Source organism: Pleurodeles waltl, chromosome 7 (assembly GCF_031143425.1).
Source record: "Pleurodeles waltl isolate 20211129_DDA chromosome 7, aPleWal1.hap1.20221129, whole genome shotgun sequence".
In the NCBI taxonomy this organism is placed as follows: Eukaryota; Metazoa; Chordata; class Amphibia; order Caudata; family Salamandridae; genus Pleurodeles; species Pleurodeles waltl.
The window spans coordinates 37,364,363-37,382,168 of NC_090446.1; positions in this window are offsets into that span (position 1 = coordinate 37,364,363).

Genomic DNA, 17,806 nt, shown 5'->3' on the forward strand with positions numbered 1-17,806 from the left:
GATGGTCCTTCCTATGGTGTTCCTGAAAGGCTTCCCCGATTCTTCCTGCGTGGTGTGGGAGGGAGTGCTTGTTCCGTACTCTCCGTTGTCCCGGTTTGCAGTTGTGGTTCCCCTTTGGTTCTTGCCAGACCTAGCGGGTCGTGCTTCCCCTGTGCTCTATGCACGGTGAGAACGAGGGGGGTCTCTCCCTCCCAAGAGTCCAAGGGACGCAGTAGTAGGAGGATCAGAGGCCAACTGACCAGGGCCTATCACTTTCGGTGCTGTGCTGTGGCCGTAAGGTTGTTACGTCCCCACGTCTGCAATCCGCTTCCCTCATCCACTTGGAAGCTGGCCTGGGTTTCATGCCAACCCCTCCCCTTCCGAGGGTCAGGGGTTTGCCCCACATCCCTCCATTTGTGGGTGTTCCGGGTTGTGCGCCTCCGCCCTACCTGGCAGCGTCAGGAGCGCCAAGTCCAAGGTGCCCCCGTCCCGTGTGCAGGGCTCTCCAAGGCCGGGGGAGGGTAAGGGGGAAAACGTATGGGGAGCAGGGTCGTGGGATGTCTGGACGGCCCACTGTTGAGCCTTTACCACGGTGCACACTCTTCCCGGAGTCGCTCGGAGCCGCTCCTTCCGTCCTTCCCTCTGTCCATTTTGGGCCGGGCCATCACGGGAGGCTGTGGCTTAGCCCAAGGTTGTAGGCCGCAGCGGAGCGCACTTCCTGAACAAGGGGTAGCGGGCTCACTCCTCGTCTGATGAGTGTCCCCCCCCCGTGGCAGCATCCAATGGCACCCCTTGAGCGGCAGAATAGGGAGGCTCACCGCCTGCATAGCACCTCCACTCCCAGTCTGAAGCCCGCCACGCTGCGGAGCACCATTCTTAGGCGGCCATCTGCAATCGTCACCAGACCACGCCCCAGGTATTTACTTTCTGGTGCAACTGGGCTGTTGTTACCACAACAGAGTCAAATTGTTTGACAATGTCATGGTGTTTTGCTGGACTATTGTCAAGATAATTTGATGCTAGTGCAGCAAAGTTCTGGGAGACCCAAAGATTATGATGGGGCATCACTTTTATGTCTGCCCTTATTAGGCATTTGAAGTGAGGCTAACAATTGCACAGTGAGATATTGTGAATTTCACTGCACCATTTTTCTGATATCTCTGTGGGGGAATGCCCCCCTTGCATACACTATGCCTGACACAGCCATGATAGGGTACAAGAGTTGTAAAAGTGGCACAAAGCATTCATATTGCTACTTTGTTACATGACACAGGTGAACAGCCACTTTAACACCACCTTAGCACCATAGACATAATAGTAAGGTGGTGCTAAGACACCAAAAAGAGCATGTTTACATGCCTCTTAGTGATGTGTGTGAAGGTGAAGCATTTGCAAGACAATGTTAATTTGAAAAAAGTGGCGTGTAACTGCCTTGTAAATGCGGAGTGGGCATTGCTCCAGCACAGCATCAGTAAAAGTGATGCTCAAGTGGTGCACGGGTCTTGTACATAGGGCCCTAAGTGTGGGTGATGTGCATTGGATGTACAGAGCAATGCATGTTACATATGTGTTGATGATCAGTCATGTATGAGTGACTATCAATGTGTGTAGAGTGTGGTGTGTGCATTGTATGGCCCATGTGTCTTGTGTGTTGTATGTGTCATGTAGTGTCTGCTGGCTTTCCTACGAGCAGGCCATTTCCATCTTGTCCTAGAAACATTGATCGATGATAGACTACCTGAAGATGAAGGCATCATGAACACTTCCAGGATATTCTGCTAGGACATTTGTGAAGAGGCCCCAAGGGTCCACAATTGCCTGCACGTTTATTGAATGGGTATGCTTCCTGTTGCAGTACAGGTGTTCTGTAGCAGCAGGAGGGGCAAGTTTGCGCATGCATGCAAAACGTGAGGAAACCCAACAATGGCATAGATCCCTTCTTTGATCTTCTGCTGCAGTTCTTGGGTATTGGAGAAGAGGATGTGGCAGGGAGTTAGGCAGATGATGGCATCCAGTACAGTAGGCAAGAATGCCATGAAGGAGGGCTGAGATATTCTACCCACTTGTGCTGCATTTATTTGAAAGGAGCCAGATGCCAGCATTTACAACACAGACAGGAGCTTTGTGATGGGTGGAACGTTGGTTTGCCTTTCTGCTCATGCCATGATACTGGGCAGAATTTCTCAGAGCAGGCAGATGATTGACTCCTGCTTCAAACCGTAATATCTAAAGATATCTTCTTCTTGGATCCCAAAATTGTTGTTCTTTGCCAAGATATGCACTCCCTCCTCCTGCACTTCCTTTGTGCTTGCTGTGGTGGTGATGTTGATGATGTGGTGGTGCTGGTGGTGTTTGGCATTATCACTGGCGTTGTCTGCGGGTTCTAAGCTGGAGTTGTGGCAGGTCCATGGTGTTCTGTAGGTTGCAAGAGTGTTTTGTGAGTGTTCTCCTTATAAACCTGTGCCTTTGCATCATTGTAATGCCTGGTCTGACCAGGCATTAAAACTTTATCTGGATTGCGAGCTACTGTCTTTTTTGTTAGCATGTGTATTTTTCCGTGAGGCTTGTAAATATGACACTAGTGGGCTAGCATCATTATTTTGGAGGAACACCTACCTTGCATATCATTGTCAGTAAATGGCTCAAGGTGGGGCATCACTCCTAAAAAAGGATGCTAACCTTGTAAAAATAAACAAACAGAAATGATGGACGGAATGGGGAACCAATCAAACATTCACCCCCAGTCACAGATCTGGGTTTAATCCATCAACTCTTTTGCTCACCACACCACCCATGTTTGGACCCAGCCATATGGAAATCTGTCTTGATCCTGGTCCCCATGGGAACAGTCCAGCCCAAAATGCCAGGACAGGTCCTCCCTGGCCTGGAAAGAAGCATCCTGGGCCCGGTTGCATGTTGTCACCCTTCATCAGCCAGGCTAGCTTGAATCCAGTGGTATAGTGAGCCCGGGATCCACCTGTGGGCATACCCTTCCCACTTAGGGTAAATACTGCTCAACCATGCTGTTGTTATGGGGACAAGGGAAATGCAAGGAAAGTGGCGCATCAGGAAGATGAGCCACTTTCTTGTAAATCTGCCCCATAATATGTCTATAATAGGAGAGAATGAGCAAGTGTGTTCAGTTCCTTTGGCTGTATTGCCTTATGTAAGTTGTGAGGCTCTCCAGTTTGGTATCTATTTTACTTGCAAGAGAAACTTGCAGGGATATTTATATTTTGAATTTAGTTGACTGCTAGTCCAGTGTGTTGCTTCCAGCCCACTTGTGATTTCTCTTTCAAAGAACAAGAGGGGTGATGTGCTGCATGCTTAAGCCAATAGTCCATTTTGCTGTAATTAATATTTCCATTATGTGAAGAAAGACTGCCTAATGATTTCCCATCTTTTTTCAATTGTTATTTCTTCTCCATTTCTTCTAGTTTTCATTGAAGTTGAGGCTATAAACGTTCAGTAGTTAATAGCTCTAACAAAGAACTGGGGGCTTTGTCACATGATATTGATTAGGCATGAGCTCTGTTGGCTGATTTTCAATTTTAGCAAGGTTCCTAATATCTGCATGACTTGCTTTTAGAGGTGCCCTTTTTTAATTTCTGGATTTTTAGCACACACCGCGATTGATGTACAGAGGTATTTCTGCTGGACATATAGGATTCTACTTTGATGAAGTATGGTTACAGCACAGGCCAATCTACAGGGTGTTAAACATGCAGGCAGAGAGGTTAGCAACCAATTAACTCCTTCAATTAGATCAAACAAATATACTACGATCCTACCAATTTAATCAGAGTTAGGCCAGACTAGATGAGTTCTGCTCTTCGGCTGCTCATTACTCTTTGGTTCTGTACAGCCTGGTGTTGTTATGCAGTGGGGCAGTAAAGGAATCAGCACTTCCAAGTAAACAGTTAGGAAGGTCACCTATTGTTAGCTTAAAAACTATGGCTGGGCACTGGATGCTAGAAGGGCACCTGAAATTTGTTAAGAAGCTTGCTAAGAGGTTCTGCAAGAGTTATTATGTCAATATTAGAATCTCCATCGGGAAATAAGTGTTGATGTGGGGGATCACTTCTTGTGAACTCTTGCACTGTATGTACTGTTATTTCCTATGTTAAAACCAATCAAACACAGTTGGAAAAAATGTAAAAAATCAAAATCTCCAAAGGTGTTTAATATTTTGTGTTGTTACTCTCTGGTAATCAATGTCAATTGATAAATATTAAAATTTTGCAGTATAGTCTCTGGAGACTATGTTGAGCATAGTGGGGTTGGCTTCAGCTGTGAACCTGCAGAGAAAGAGACTTTAAAGTGAGGCTCAGGTTGCTTGAGACACAAGCAGCTCAGGCACTACCTGGATCTATCATACCCGGCCTAGAGTTAGTGCCCGTAACAAATGTACCACCCCACAGGACCTCCACCCTCCCCATGCTGCCTACACCCCCTTTTTACCACTTGACTATTTGGATGGCCAGAGAGCCCAGTTTTCAGATATGTGTTTGTCTCAGGGCCCCATGGAGGGTACACTCAGAAGGGCACAGCAGCTGGAAGAAGTTGGAAGGCAGGCCTGGAGTAGTACGTAAGATGACCCATCTGGATTTCATCCAGTGGAACCCAAGCAAGTATGTACATGTGCAAGACTATTAAATTATGGCTGAGAAACATACAATGCCACCGGGAAATTAGAGACTATGGAGGCCTAGGTCCTAGTGCCCAGCCAACACAGTTTCATCAAAGTCAAGGACAGGCAGTTCCAGGTCAAGCCAGAGAGTGCAAGAACAGTGCTTTCTCATTCCTATAAAAAGGCATCTGTGGAGTACATATGTTTATCCTCCATATGTGTAATCATAATTGCACCATTAGCTGTTACAGGGCCTTTTCTCACTGACTATGAAATCCCTTGCCCCAGCCCCATCATGCTGGACATGCCTCATATACTGACGGATATAGGTTTTAATTACATGTGAAGTGAACATGTGGCTAGTAAAGAGCAATTGATTAAGGAACATGTGTTTTTTCTCTAAATTTGTAAAATTGTTTATGAACTTTAGTCTAAATCCTGGCTGATTCCTCTGCAATAAGATGAAGATCCAGATCCCCAATAGAACTGTGCACACATACCAGATTATTTTTAAAAATCTGACATTTTGATGGAGAAGGGTATTTGTAGGAAAAAAGCTCCCTGTTGCATTTACCCCCCACTTTTTGCCTGATATTGATGCTGACTTGACTGAGAAGTGTGCTGGTACCCTGCTAACCAGGCCCCAGCACCAGTGTTCTTTCACTTAAAATGTACCATTGTTTCCACAATTGGCACACTCGTGGCACACTGATAAGTCCCTTGTAAAAAGGTACCAGTGGTACCAAGGGCCCTGTGGCCAGGGAATATCCCTAAGGGCTGCAACATATGTTAGGGAGCTAACACATGCACACTGCCATGGTAGATTGTATGTGTTAGTGGGGAGAAAAAGGCAAAGTCGACATGGCATTCCCCTCAGGATGCCATGCCCACAAAAAATACTGCTTGTGGCATAGGTAAGTCACCCTCTAGCAGGCCTTACAGCCCAAGGCAGGGTGCAGTATACCACAGGTGAGGGCATAGCCGCATGAGCAAAATGCCCCTACAGTGTCTAAGTCTATTTTTAGACATTGTAAGTACAGTGTGGCCATATTAAGTATATGGTCTGGGAGTTTGTCAAAAACAAACTCTGCAGCTCCATGGTGGCTACACTGAATACTGGGAAGTTTGGTATAAAACTTCTCAGAATAATAAACCCACACTGATTACAGTGTTGGATGTATTAAAAAATTCACACAGAAGGCATCTTAGAGATGCCCCCTGTATTTTACCCAATACCTCAGTGCAGGACTGACTGGCCTGTGCCAGCCTGCTTCTGAGAGACGTGTTTCTGACCCCCTGGGGTGAAAGCATTTGTGCTCTTTGAGGCCAGAAACAAAGCCTGCACTGGGTGGAGAAGCTTAACACCTTCCCCCTGCAGGAACTGTAATACCTAGCAGTGAGCCTCAAAGGCTCAAGCATCGTGTTACAATCCCCAGGGCGCTCCAGCTAGTGGAGATGACCGCCCCCTGGACACAGCCCCCACTTTTGGTGGCAAGTCCAGGGGAGATAATGAGAAAAACAAGGAGGAGTCACCCACCTGTCAGGACAGCCCCTCAGGTGTCCTGAGCTGATGGTGACCCCTGCCTTTAGAAATCCTCCATCTTGATTTTGGAGGATTCCACCAATAGGAATAGGGATGTGCCACTCCCCCCTCAGGGAGGAGGCACAAGGAGGGTGTAGCCACCCTCAAGGACAGTAGCCATTGGCTACTGCCCATCAGACCTAAACACACCCCTAAAATGAGTATTTAGGGGTGACCCTGAACCCAGGAAATCAGATTCCTGCAACCTGAAGAAACAAGAAGGAGTGCTGACCTACAAGCCTGCCGAGAAGACGGAAGACGACAACTGCTTTGGCCCCAGCCCTACCTGCCTGTCTCTAACTTTGAAAACCTGCAACCAGCGACGCATCTGACAGGGACCAGTGACCTCTGAAGCCCTGGACTAAAGGAGCAAGAAACTCCTGTGAGCAGCGGCCCTGCTCAAAACCAGCTACTTCTTTGCAACAAAGAAGCAACTTTCAAAGACTGCACGTTTTCCGCCGGAAGCATGAGAATTCACCCTCTACACCCGACGCCCCCAGCTCGTGATCCAAAGAACAAACACCACAGGGAGGACTCCCCGGTGACTGCGAGCATGTGAGCAGCCAGAGACGACCCCCCTGAAACCCCACAGCGATGTATGCAGAGAGAATCCAGAGGCTCCCCTTGACCGCGACTGCCTGTAACAAAGGACCTGACGCCTGGAACCAGCACCTGAAGGAACCAAACCTCAGTGCAGGAGTGACCCCCAGGCGACCCTCTGCCTAGCCCAGGTGGTGGCTGTCCCGAGAAGCCCTCCATGTGCCTTCCTGCACCGCTATAGTGACCCCTGGGTCCCTCCATTGATTCCTATCAGAAACCCGACGCCTGCTTTGCACACTGCACCCAGCTGTCCCTGTGCCGCTGAGGGTGTGTTTTGTGTGCCTACTTGTGTCCCCCCCACTGCTCTACAAAACCCCCCTGGTCTGCCTCCCGAGGACGCAGTTACTTTTCTGCTGTCAGACTGGAACCGGAGCCCCCCTGTTCCCCCTAGGCGCCTATGTGTTTTGGGGACCTCTTTGACCTCTGCACCTGACCGGCGCTGACTTGCTGGTGTGGTAACTTTGGGGTTGCCTTGAAGCACCAGCGGTGGGCTGCCTATGTCCCAGGACTGAGACTTGTAAGTGTTTTACTTACCTCACAATCTAACCTTTACTTACCTCCCCCAGGAACTGTCGATTTTTGCAGTGTCCACTTTTAAAATAGCTTATTGCCATTTTAACAAAGACTGTATATGATATTGCTTTTATTCAAAGTTCCTAAGTCACCTATGTGAAGTACCTTGCATTTTATGTGTTTACTTCAAATCTTGAACCTGTCGTTCTTAAAATAAACTAGGAAAATATATTTTTCTATATAAAAACCTATTGGCCTGGAGAAAGTCTTTGAGTGTGTGTTCCTCATTTATTGCCTGTGTGTGTACAACAAATGCTTAACACTACCCTCTGATAAGCCTACTGCTCGACCTCACTACCACAAAATAGAGCATTAGAATTATCTAATTTTGCCACTATCATACCTCAAAGGGGAACCCTTGGAATCTGTGCGCACTATTTCTTACTTTGAAATAGTATATACATAGCCAACTTCCTACAGTATCCACATAGGCTATTGCGCCTGGCCATATAAGGGTTTAGTTTTGTCCCAACGAAGCTCTCCTAGCCCCTAAAACCAGAACATTGAGTAAAGACAGACAGTTTTTTCTGATGGCTTTCAAAACCAAGCGTAAGGAAATCAAAAAAGATCATCAATAAATATTGAAACCCATTAATGGTGGCACTGGGTGTTCCAGGAAGCCACTATGGGGCATATTTATAAGCCCCTAGCGCCACCTTGGGCAACATTAACATCATTATTTTGTATGTTAATGTGGCCCAACGAGGCCGAAATCCCCATGCTGTATATTCAGAGTAGCACAATGCATGCATTGCGCCACTCTGTAACCCTTTGAGCTACATTATGCCTGTGCCAGGCAAAATGTATGCAAAGAGGGCATTCCCCGTTTGAGAAGCCAGAAAAATTGCACCATTTTATACTGCACTTTTAATGCCTGCTGTTAGACCTGACAGCCTTAGGGTGGTCACCCCTAACTTTTTGCCTGCCTCCCTCCACTTTTTAGATACTCTTTTTGCTGGTTGTTATACTCTGCACACTTTACCACTGCTAATCTGTGCTAATGTGCATATGCTCTCTCCCTTTAAACATTGGATCTTACCCAATTGGAGTATTACTTATAAGTCCCTAGTAGAGTGCACTATATCTGCCTAGGGCCTGTAGATTAAATACTACTAGTGGGTCTGCAGCACTGATTGTGCCACCCACTTAAGTATCTCCTTAACCTTGTCTCAGGCCTGCCATTGCCAGGCCTCTGTGTGCAATTTCACTGCCAATTCAACTCAGCATTTAAAAGTACTTACCAAGCCTAAATCTCCCCTTATTCAACATATAAGACACCCCTATGTTAAGCCCTAGGTAACCCATAGGGCAGGGTGCTGTGTAGGTAAACGGCAGGACATGTACCTGTGTAGTTTACATGTCCTGGTAGTGTAAAGCTCCTGAAATCATTTTACACTGCTGTGAGACCTGTTCCCTTCATAGGCTAACATTAGGGCTGCCCTCATACATGTTTGAGTGGTAGCTGCTGATCTAAAAGGAGTAGGAAGGTAATATTTAGTATGTCTAGACTGCTGATACAAAATCCTGCTGACTGATGAAGTTGGATTTAATATTACTATTTTAGAAATGCCAATTTTAGAAAGTGAGCATTTTTCTGCACTTAAATCTTTCTGTGCCTTACAATCCACATCTAGCTAGGTTTAGTTGACAGCTCCTTGTGCATTCACTCAGGCACCTCCTGGAGAAGAAACCTGAACCAGAACCTGCATTTGGACAAACAGAATTGCCTGGCTGTCCAAAGGACTCACCTGCTGCCTTGCTGCTCTCTGGCTGTGGTGAAGAAGTGCTCTCCAAAGGTTTGGATAGAGCTTGCCTACTGCTCTCTGAAGTCTCAGGACCAAAAAGTCTTCATCTCTTCAAGAAGGACTCCTTGTGCGGCAAAATACGATGCATAGCAAGCCAGAAAAATGCACAGCCTTCACCGCGGTAAGAATGTCATCACAAGCCGAACCGGAACGATGCAGCCTGACTTCACAACGAGAAGATTGATGCAGCGCCAGCATAGCGACCGTAAATTCGATGCACAGCCCACCGAATTGACGCACAGCTGAGACGTGATGATACAGCCCAACTTCCAGAGAGGAATCGACGCAGCGCCTGCCGTGCGGTAGAAAATTCAATACAACGCCCACCAGATCGACGAAGCTCCTGTCACTTCATCCTGCCAGCGCAAGAAATCTATGCACTGTCCCTGGGGCGTCTGATAACCCTGCAACCCGAAGAGGATCCACGACCGAGCGCCGGAAATTGACGAACAGCCATCCCTGCATGAAAACTAAATGACACATCACCGTTTGTGGCATGAGAAATCGTCACACACCCCTTTGTTTCCACACTTCTTCTACTCTGTGGTTCTTTGCAGAGATTTTTCACATAAACCAGGTACTTTGTGCTTGAAAGAGACTTTGGCCCTCATTTTGATTGGATTGGATTTCCCACTGTGTTCAGGCTGGTGTGGTGGTACAGCAGCACCCGTCGGCCATGTCACTGCGTGACAGGGGCCAGCACAGGGGGCCCCTGCACTGCTCATGCAAAGCGCATGGGCAGTGCAGGGGCCCCCAGGGGATATCCTGCTAGGAAAAGGCTGGCGGCATATGAAACATTATCCGCAGGGTAGAGCATCTACCCTGGCGGATGGTGTTTCATTCCGCCGCCAGGGCGGTGGGTGATGGCTGCCTATGGCGGCAGTAACCCTCTTCATTATGTGGTGGTTCAGCCCACCATGCCAGCTGGCGGCTCCAGCCACCACTGCCGGCATGGCGGCCCAAACCGACAGGTTTGTAATGACCGCCTTTGTTTGCTTTTAAAAGACTTAAGACACTTTGGCGGTCATTCTGACCCTGGCGGTTGAAAACCGCCAGGGCAGAGGGCCGCAGAAGCACCGCCAACAGGCTGGCGGTGCTTCATGGGCAATTCTGACCGCAGCGGTAAAGCCGCGGTCAGAAAAGGGCAACCAGCGGTTTCCCGCCGGTTTACCCCTGCCCCAAAGAATCCTCCATGGCGGCGCTGCTCGCAGCACCGCCATGGGGATTCCGACCCCCTTCCCGCCATCCTGGTAAAAACCGCCAGGAACAGGATGGGTGTCGTGGGGCATGGGCAGTGCAGGGGCCCCCTAACAGGGCCCCACAAAGATTTTCAGTGTCTGCCGTGCAGACACTGAAAATCACGACGGGTGCCACTGCACCCGTCGCACCCCAGCAACTTCATTCGGAGCCGGCTTTATCATTGCTGGGTCTTTCCCGCTGGGCCGGCTGGCGGCCTTTTGGCGGTCGCCCGCCGGCCCAGCGGGAAAGCCAGAATGGCCTCCGCGGTCTTTTGACTGCGGTGCGGTCATTCGGCGGAAACCGCATGGCGGGCGGCGGTTGGAATGACCGCCTTTGTATCACTTTCCAGTGATATCTCAGCATTTACTTATTGCATCTTTAATCGTTTTGACCTGCATTTATCCAGATAAATCTTATATATTTTTCTAAACCCTTTGTGGTGTATTTTTGTGGTGCTATATTGTGTTATTGTATGATTTATTGCACAAATACTTTACATATTGCCTTCTAAGTTAAGCCTGACTGCTCAGTGCCAAGCTACCAGAGGGTGGGCACAGAATAATTTGGATTGTGTGTGACTTACCTTGACCATAGTGAGGGTCCTTGCTTGCACAGGGGGTAACCTGACTGCCAACCAAAGATCCCATTTCTAACTCCTGCTCAAGAGCAGGCATTAAAAGAGGGCTTCCATTCTTTAGAATATTTGGTGCTACTCCTGCATAGTACATCAATAGTGTCATGAGAAATTATGCTACTGCCCACAACTCTGCACCATGATGCACCGTATTTTAAATACGGTGCACACATGGTGGTGGTAGTGGGGTGCTAAGGGGTGCAGGGAAAGTGGTGCTGCACTAAGTGTGTGCCACTTTCCATAAATCTGCCCCTTTATACATAGTAACACTATGGCCCTCATTACAACTTTGGCGGGCGTCGGAGGCTGCCCGCCAAAGTTGCGCGTCGTGAATACCGCACCGCGGTCGGAAGACCGCGGCGGGTATTCACAGTTTTCCCCTGGGCTGGCGGGCGGCCGCCGAAAGGCCGCCCGCCAGCCCAGGGGAAAACGACCTTCCTACCATGAAGCCGGCTCGTAATCGAGCTGGCGGAGTGGGAAGGTGTGACGGGTGCTACTGCACCCGTCGCGTATTTCACTGTCTGCTATGCAGACAGTGAAATACATTTTGGGGCCCTCTTACGGGGGCCCCTGCAGTGCCCATGCCGTTGGCATGGGCACTGCAGGGGCCCCCAGGGGCCCCGCGACTCCCCCTCCCGCCATCCGGTTCCCGGCGGGAGAACCGCCAGGAACTGGATGGCGGGAGGGGGAGTCGGAATCCCCAAGCCGGCGCAGCAAGCTGCGCCGGCTTGGAGGATTCCTTGGGGGCAGCGGGAAACCGGCGGGAGACCGCCGGTTTCCCTTCTCTGACCGCGGCTAAGCCGCCGTGGTCAGAATGCCCCGCGGGGCCGGCGGTGCTCCCGCGTGCCGCGGCCCTGGCGGTTCTATACCGCCAGGGTCGTAATGAGGGCCTATGTTCATAATGAAATTTACCTACAAGCTTGGGTAATTTTCAGTGTGATAGCTGTATGAGCATCCCCAACATATTGTAATAAACATGACAGTGGCTATGAAACAGGATGAGTGGATGATATGATAGATGTAAATGAGCCTGAAGTTGCAAGGAATTGGTATTCTATGTACAAGGACACCTTAGGGGTGGTTGAATCAATGAGAAACACAATAAGAGTGTTAGACGATCAGTGGAATAAAGTGGAATTTGTGACTAACATGAGGGGTTCTGGTGGTGTTGATCATTATGGAGGCTGAAAAAAGTTGGTCGGGAGCAGTTGGCGGTGGCACTGTCATTAGCCGACAAGATAGAATCAGATCTGAATTTCTTGTGAGAGTCCGATAGGTTGAACACTGATACCTCTAACTTCATAGCCTAATGCTGGCAGCTTTCACTGCATTGCTTCTTACTTACTTTGTATTAATGTTGTATATTCTTTTATTTTCTTACAGTGATGGGCATGAGATATCCTTTGCTGCTTTGTTTAATGATGGTTGAGTCCCATGATGGAACATGTGGGCAGCTTGCTCTGTACACATTCCAATGTTGATTCACATTCCACACTCTCTGTACTGGCAGGTGTCTTTCCTAAAGTTTCCTATAACATGCAGGTGGGTCTTAATGTAATGGGGTTTGTACCAAAGTTCATATTCACAGTTGGATTGAGCCAAAGGTGTGTGCCCAGGGTGAATCAACTGATGGCTTTGAAATCTGTACACATGTACTCTCTTTTTCATTATGTTTGTGCACTGAAAAGGAGGTAGTGAAATACCTACCACATTGGGGGACCACAATTGGGAAATATCAGTATACAACTGTTATGCAATCAGTCCACTGTTCAGCATATTGAACGAAGGGGCTATTTTAAACCCTTAGGGGCATATTTATACTCCGTTTGGCCGAATTTGCGTTGTTTTTTTCGACGCAAATTCGACGCAAAACTAACGCCATATTTATACTTTGGCGTTAGACGCGTCTAGCGCCAAAGTGCACGGAGTTAGCGTCATTTTTTGGCGTGAACGCCTTCCTTGCGTTAATGAGATGCAAGGTAGGCGTTCCCGTCTAAAAAAATGACTCCGACGCATATGCGTCGTATTTATACTCCCGGGCAAAAATGATGCCCGGGAGTGGGCGGGTAAAAAAAAAACGCATTTGCGCCTCTTTTTAACGCCTGGGTCAGGGCAGGCGTTAAGGGACCTGTGGGTTCAGAAAGAGCCCACAGGTGCCCTCCCATGCCCCCAGGGACCCCCCCTGCCACCCTTGCCCACCCCAGGAGGACACCCAAGGATGGAGGGACCCACCCCAGGGACATTCAGGTAAGTTCAGGTAAGTATATATATATATATATTTTTTTTTTTTTGTGGCATAGGGGGGCCTGATTAGTGCCCTCCTACATGCCACTATGCCCAATGACCATGCCCAGGGGACATAAGTCCCCTGGGCATGGCCATTGGGCAAGGGGGCATGACTCCTGTCTTTACTAAGACAGGAGTCATGTAAATGGCGCCAGGGCGTCGTAAAAAAATGGCGCAAATCGGGTTGAGGCGAAACTGTCCTAACGCCATTTTCCCCTACGCCGGCGCTGCCTGGTGTACGTGGTTTTTTTTCGCGCACACCAGGCAGCGCCGGTCTGCTAGCGCCGGCTAACGCCATTCAATAAATACGGCGCCCGCATGGCGCTTCAGAATGGCGTTAGCCGGCGCTAATTTTTTTGACGCTAAACTGCGTTAGCGCAGTTTAGCGTCAAAAAGTATAAATACGGGCCTAATTGTTTCTCACACGGAAAATAAATTCCAATCATATCTCAGAGTAAGTTGAAGTGAAATAAATGAAAGTGGCATCTAACTGCTGGCTGGTGCACTGCTGCTGAAGATAAGGGTACATGATGACACTAGAAGAAAGAAGTCAGTACATGAGAAAGAGAGTATAAAAAACATTTATTTAGCTCAGCACACTTCCAGTGTCCTAATGCCGCAGTTGCAGATTTTCGCGAAAAGAAATATGGCAGAATGAAAAGCGACTTGTAGACATCTTTTTCAATACTTCTTCTGGTACCACCAAAGGCTGCCTACTACTTTCCACTTGGCAGAATAATTCTAATTTATATGGATTAATTAAGAAGTTGAATGTTTTCCAGGAACAAAATAATAAATCACTTTAGTAAAATAATAATTGCAATAATTTCTAAAATTATCCAGTGTCACAAAAATATCAAAGAAGTTGACATTCAGGGACAGAATTTAGAACTAGGAAAGAGAGTTTTCAGGACCACACTTAGAAATATAAAGGGGGTAATGATGGCTAAGAATGAAGTGAATGAATGAATACTGAGTTGCATCTGACAACACATAGATACCAGAATACTAAGCTATCCTTTTGTCTTGTGTCAGACAAGTGGAAAATAATGTCACCCTGATCCAAATTATTAACAAATGTAGCTGTTCTTTCTCCCTGGATTGCTTCATTTTCCTTTTCTGGGATCATGGTAAAATGGAGAATGACAGGCTGATCCATGCTCACCTTAAGTTAAATTAACATGCTTTCTCCAGGGATAAATACCAAGTAAAAACATCTCCAGGTCTAAGCTGCAGGAATTCTTGCAGGGTAATCACACAGAACAAAGCAGAAGTAATGACATCGGAATGAAAATCAGGTCAGGTGCAAATATGATCAGTATCAGACTCTTGAAACTACAAATTTAGACAGAGGGGATGGAAGGAAATACGATTTACAGTAAGGTAAGAAAAAATATATAACTTTGTGTAAGCGAGGCCTTCTTCAGATTAAACTATCTGAAGAGACGTCCTTATATATTTGCATAAAAATATCACTTTATTCAGGAGTCCCAAACCTGGGCTTACAAGAGGCAGTCCATGACAGAGCTTAAGAAAATTGATAATTGGCTGTGTTACTAAGCTCCATTTATACTATGTGTATGATCATATTCTTATGTACATTTCATGAAAACAAGTCATGGACCTGCTTGTTCAACCCCCACGTTGCACTGCCCTGAACTACTTATGGATCCCATAATAACTCCTGTTAATCCTTTATAAATCCCTCCACCCACTTAAGGCAACAATAAAAGTACTTATAAGATCTTACGTATTTCTGATGAGAATACACCGCTGGTGGCATTTCTTGTCTAAAATGTTTTCCTTCCTAAAAAATTGTTACGTTCCTGTGATGATTTAGCTCCTCTCATAAACACACATAAACAATTTTTCAAAAACACTTTGCCAATAAAATATATTATGCATTGGAGGTTACTGCCTGGAAGCAACACAGTAATCCACTATGTATTTACTTCAGTGCAACTTGAAACTAATGCATTGCAGTGATGTAGTTTTCCTTATTTCTGATGTAGTTAACTGTCACATGATTTTCACCTGATAATTAGGGCCTGATTTAGAACTCAACAAACAGGTTACTCTTTCACAATGATAATTTATATACCATCCATCAAACTTTTAATCCCACTAGTTAGAATGGGATTTTGGTTAAGGCGGACAGAATATCCGAGTTCTAAATCAGGCCCTTAATTAGCTATTTGGCAACCATAACACACGTTTTTACCATTGTATAGTTTTTGTCTTTCTCAGTGCATTTTTAAGCTCTTTGTTTTTCAGACTGTATATGAGGGGGTTGCACATTGGAGCAATAGCTATATATAGCAATGAAAATATCTTGCTGCTTTTCATTGAGTACGCTGAAGAAAGAATAGATGCATAGAACATGATAACCACAGTGAGGTGGGAACCACATGTGGAGAAGGCCTTCCTCCTCCCGTCTGTAGACCGAATTTTCAAGATAGCTGAGATAATCTTGCTGTAGGATATGATGACCAAGATAAAAGACCCTATTGATATGACAGCACCAAGTATGTATGATGTGACTTGAACGTTCTTAGTGCTGCTGCAGGAAAGTTTCATCAAGGCTGTCACATCACAGAGGAAGTGGTCGATTTGACGGGACTTACAAAAAGAAAGCTGTGACATTAGTATAGTGTGTGGCAGTGCATTCAAGAGACCACCTGCCCAGCTGAAAGCAGCCAGCTGGATGCAGACAGGCACAGTCATGATCTCCTTGTAACGTAGTGGATTGCAGATGGCCACATATCGATCATAAGCCATTACGGTTAGGAGAAGAATTTCTGAGGACACCATGGCAAGAAAAAAATACATTTGCAGAATGCACTCACTGTGTGAAATGTGTTTGGTGTTATGAAAGAAGGTAATTAGCATTCTTGGGAAAATGACTGAAGTGTACATGATGTCAAGGAAGGACAAATTAGTAAGGAAGAAGTACATGGGGGTGTGCAGATTTGAGTTAGGATAAACTGCTGTCATGATAAGAAGGTTTCCCAACAGACTGATCAAGTACATCAGTAAAAAAGCAACAAAAATAAGCCCTTTAAGATCTGGGAAATCTTCAAATCCCACAATTACAAAGTCCTCCACTGAACTCACATTTTCTGCTTCCATTTCTCCAGTGATGAAGTGAAGCGTGGAGCTGAAGAATAGCTGAAAAGTAAATGAAAAACAATATAAGTACCCTCGCTAGAAGGGGAATTCTGTTTTTTTTTTTGTATTAATGTTTATTTCCATTTACAGTCTCTGTCATATGTTGCAGTAAGTGTTTCTTAAGAAGTCTCCCTGTTCTTAGAGAGCATATGGGGCATATTTATACGTGGTTTGCTCTGAATTAGCATCATTTTTTTTTACGCTAATTCAGCGCAAACCTAACTCCATATATATACTTTGGCGCTAGACACGTCTAGAGCCAAAGTTATGGAGTTAACGTAATTTTTTGGGTGTTGAAACCTTCCTTGCGTCAATGAGATGCAAGGTAGGTGTTCCCGTGTAGAAAGCGATGGTATGGCCTTAACGCCATATTTATCCCCGTGCTAAAATCATGCACAGGGGGGATGTGAGCCTTATATAAAGGCGCTAGGCTCGCTTAGCACCATTATTTAACCTCTGGGTCAGGGTAGGCGTTAGGGGACCTGTGGGCATGTTTCCATGGTCAGAGACCATGGAAAGAGCCCACAAGTGCCCTTCCTTGGCCCCAGGGACACCCCCACCAACACCAGAGGGACACCACAGGATGTGGGACCCATCCGAGGTAAGTTCTGGTAAGTATTTTCTTTTTTTTTGTTTCCTTCTTGGGGGCCCTAACTCAGGGCCCCCTGCATGGCACTGGCCCCAATGGCCATGCCCAGGGGTCATCTGTCCACTGGGCATGGCCACTGGGGTGGTGGGCATGACTCCTGCCTTTACTAAAACAGAAGCCATGTCCGTGGGGGCTGTGCACCAGGAAATGGCGTTACTTTGCTTAGAGGCATTTTTTTGAAGCGCCATGATTCGGCCTTCTCCACAAGGTTAGCGTCATTTACAATGATGTTAACCGGGCATTACAGCCGTCTAGCGCCATTCCATAAATATGGCGCCTGGCCGGTGTCCAGGAAGGGCGCTAGCCGACACTATACTTTTACACGTAAAACTGCGCTAACGCGGTTTGCGTATAAAAGTATAAATATGGGCCGTGGTGATGGAAAGGCAGCTGTAGCAAACACACACTCGCACAAACACCACCACACCCTCCCCCCACACACACACATATATATATATATATATATATATATATACATATATATATATATATATATATATATATTTACTGGAAAAAAACAAAGGTTACAGGGACGTTATAGTTATGCTCACATTTTAAATGTACAAGACCATAGAAATCCACCTGTTGAAGTTAGAATTATCTCAAGTAACTATAACTTGTGCCCTAAGGTAACTATAACTCACACCCCCGCTAACTCATG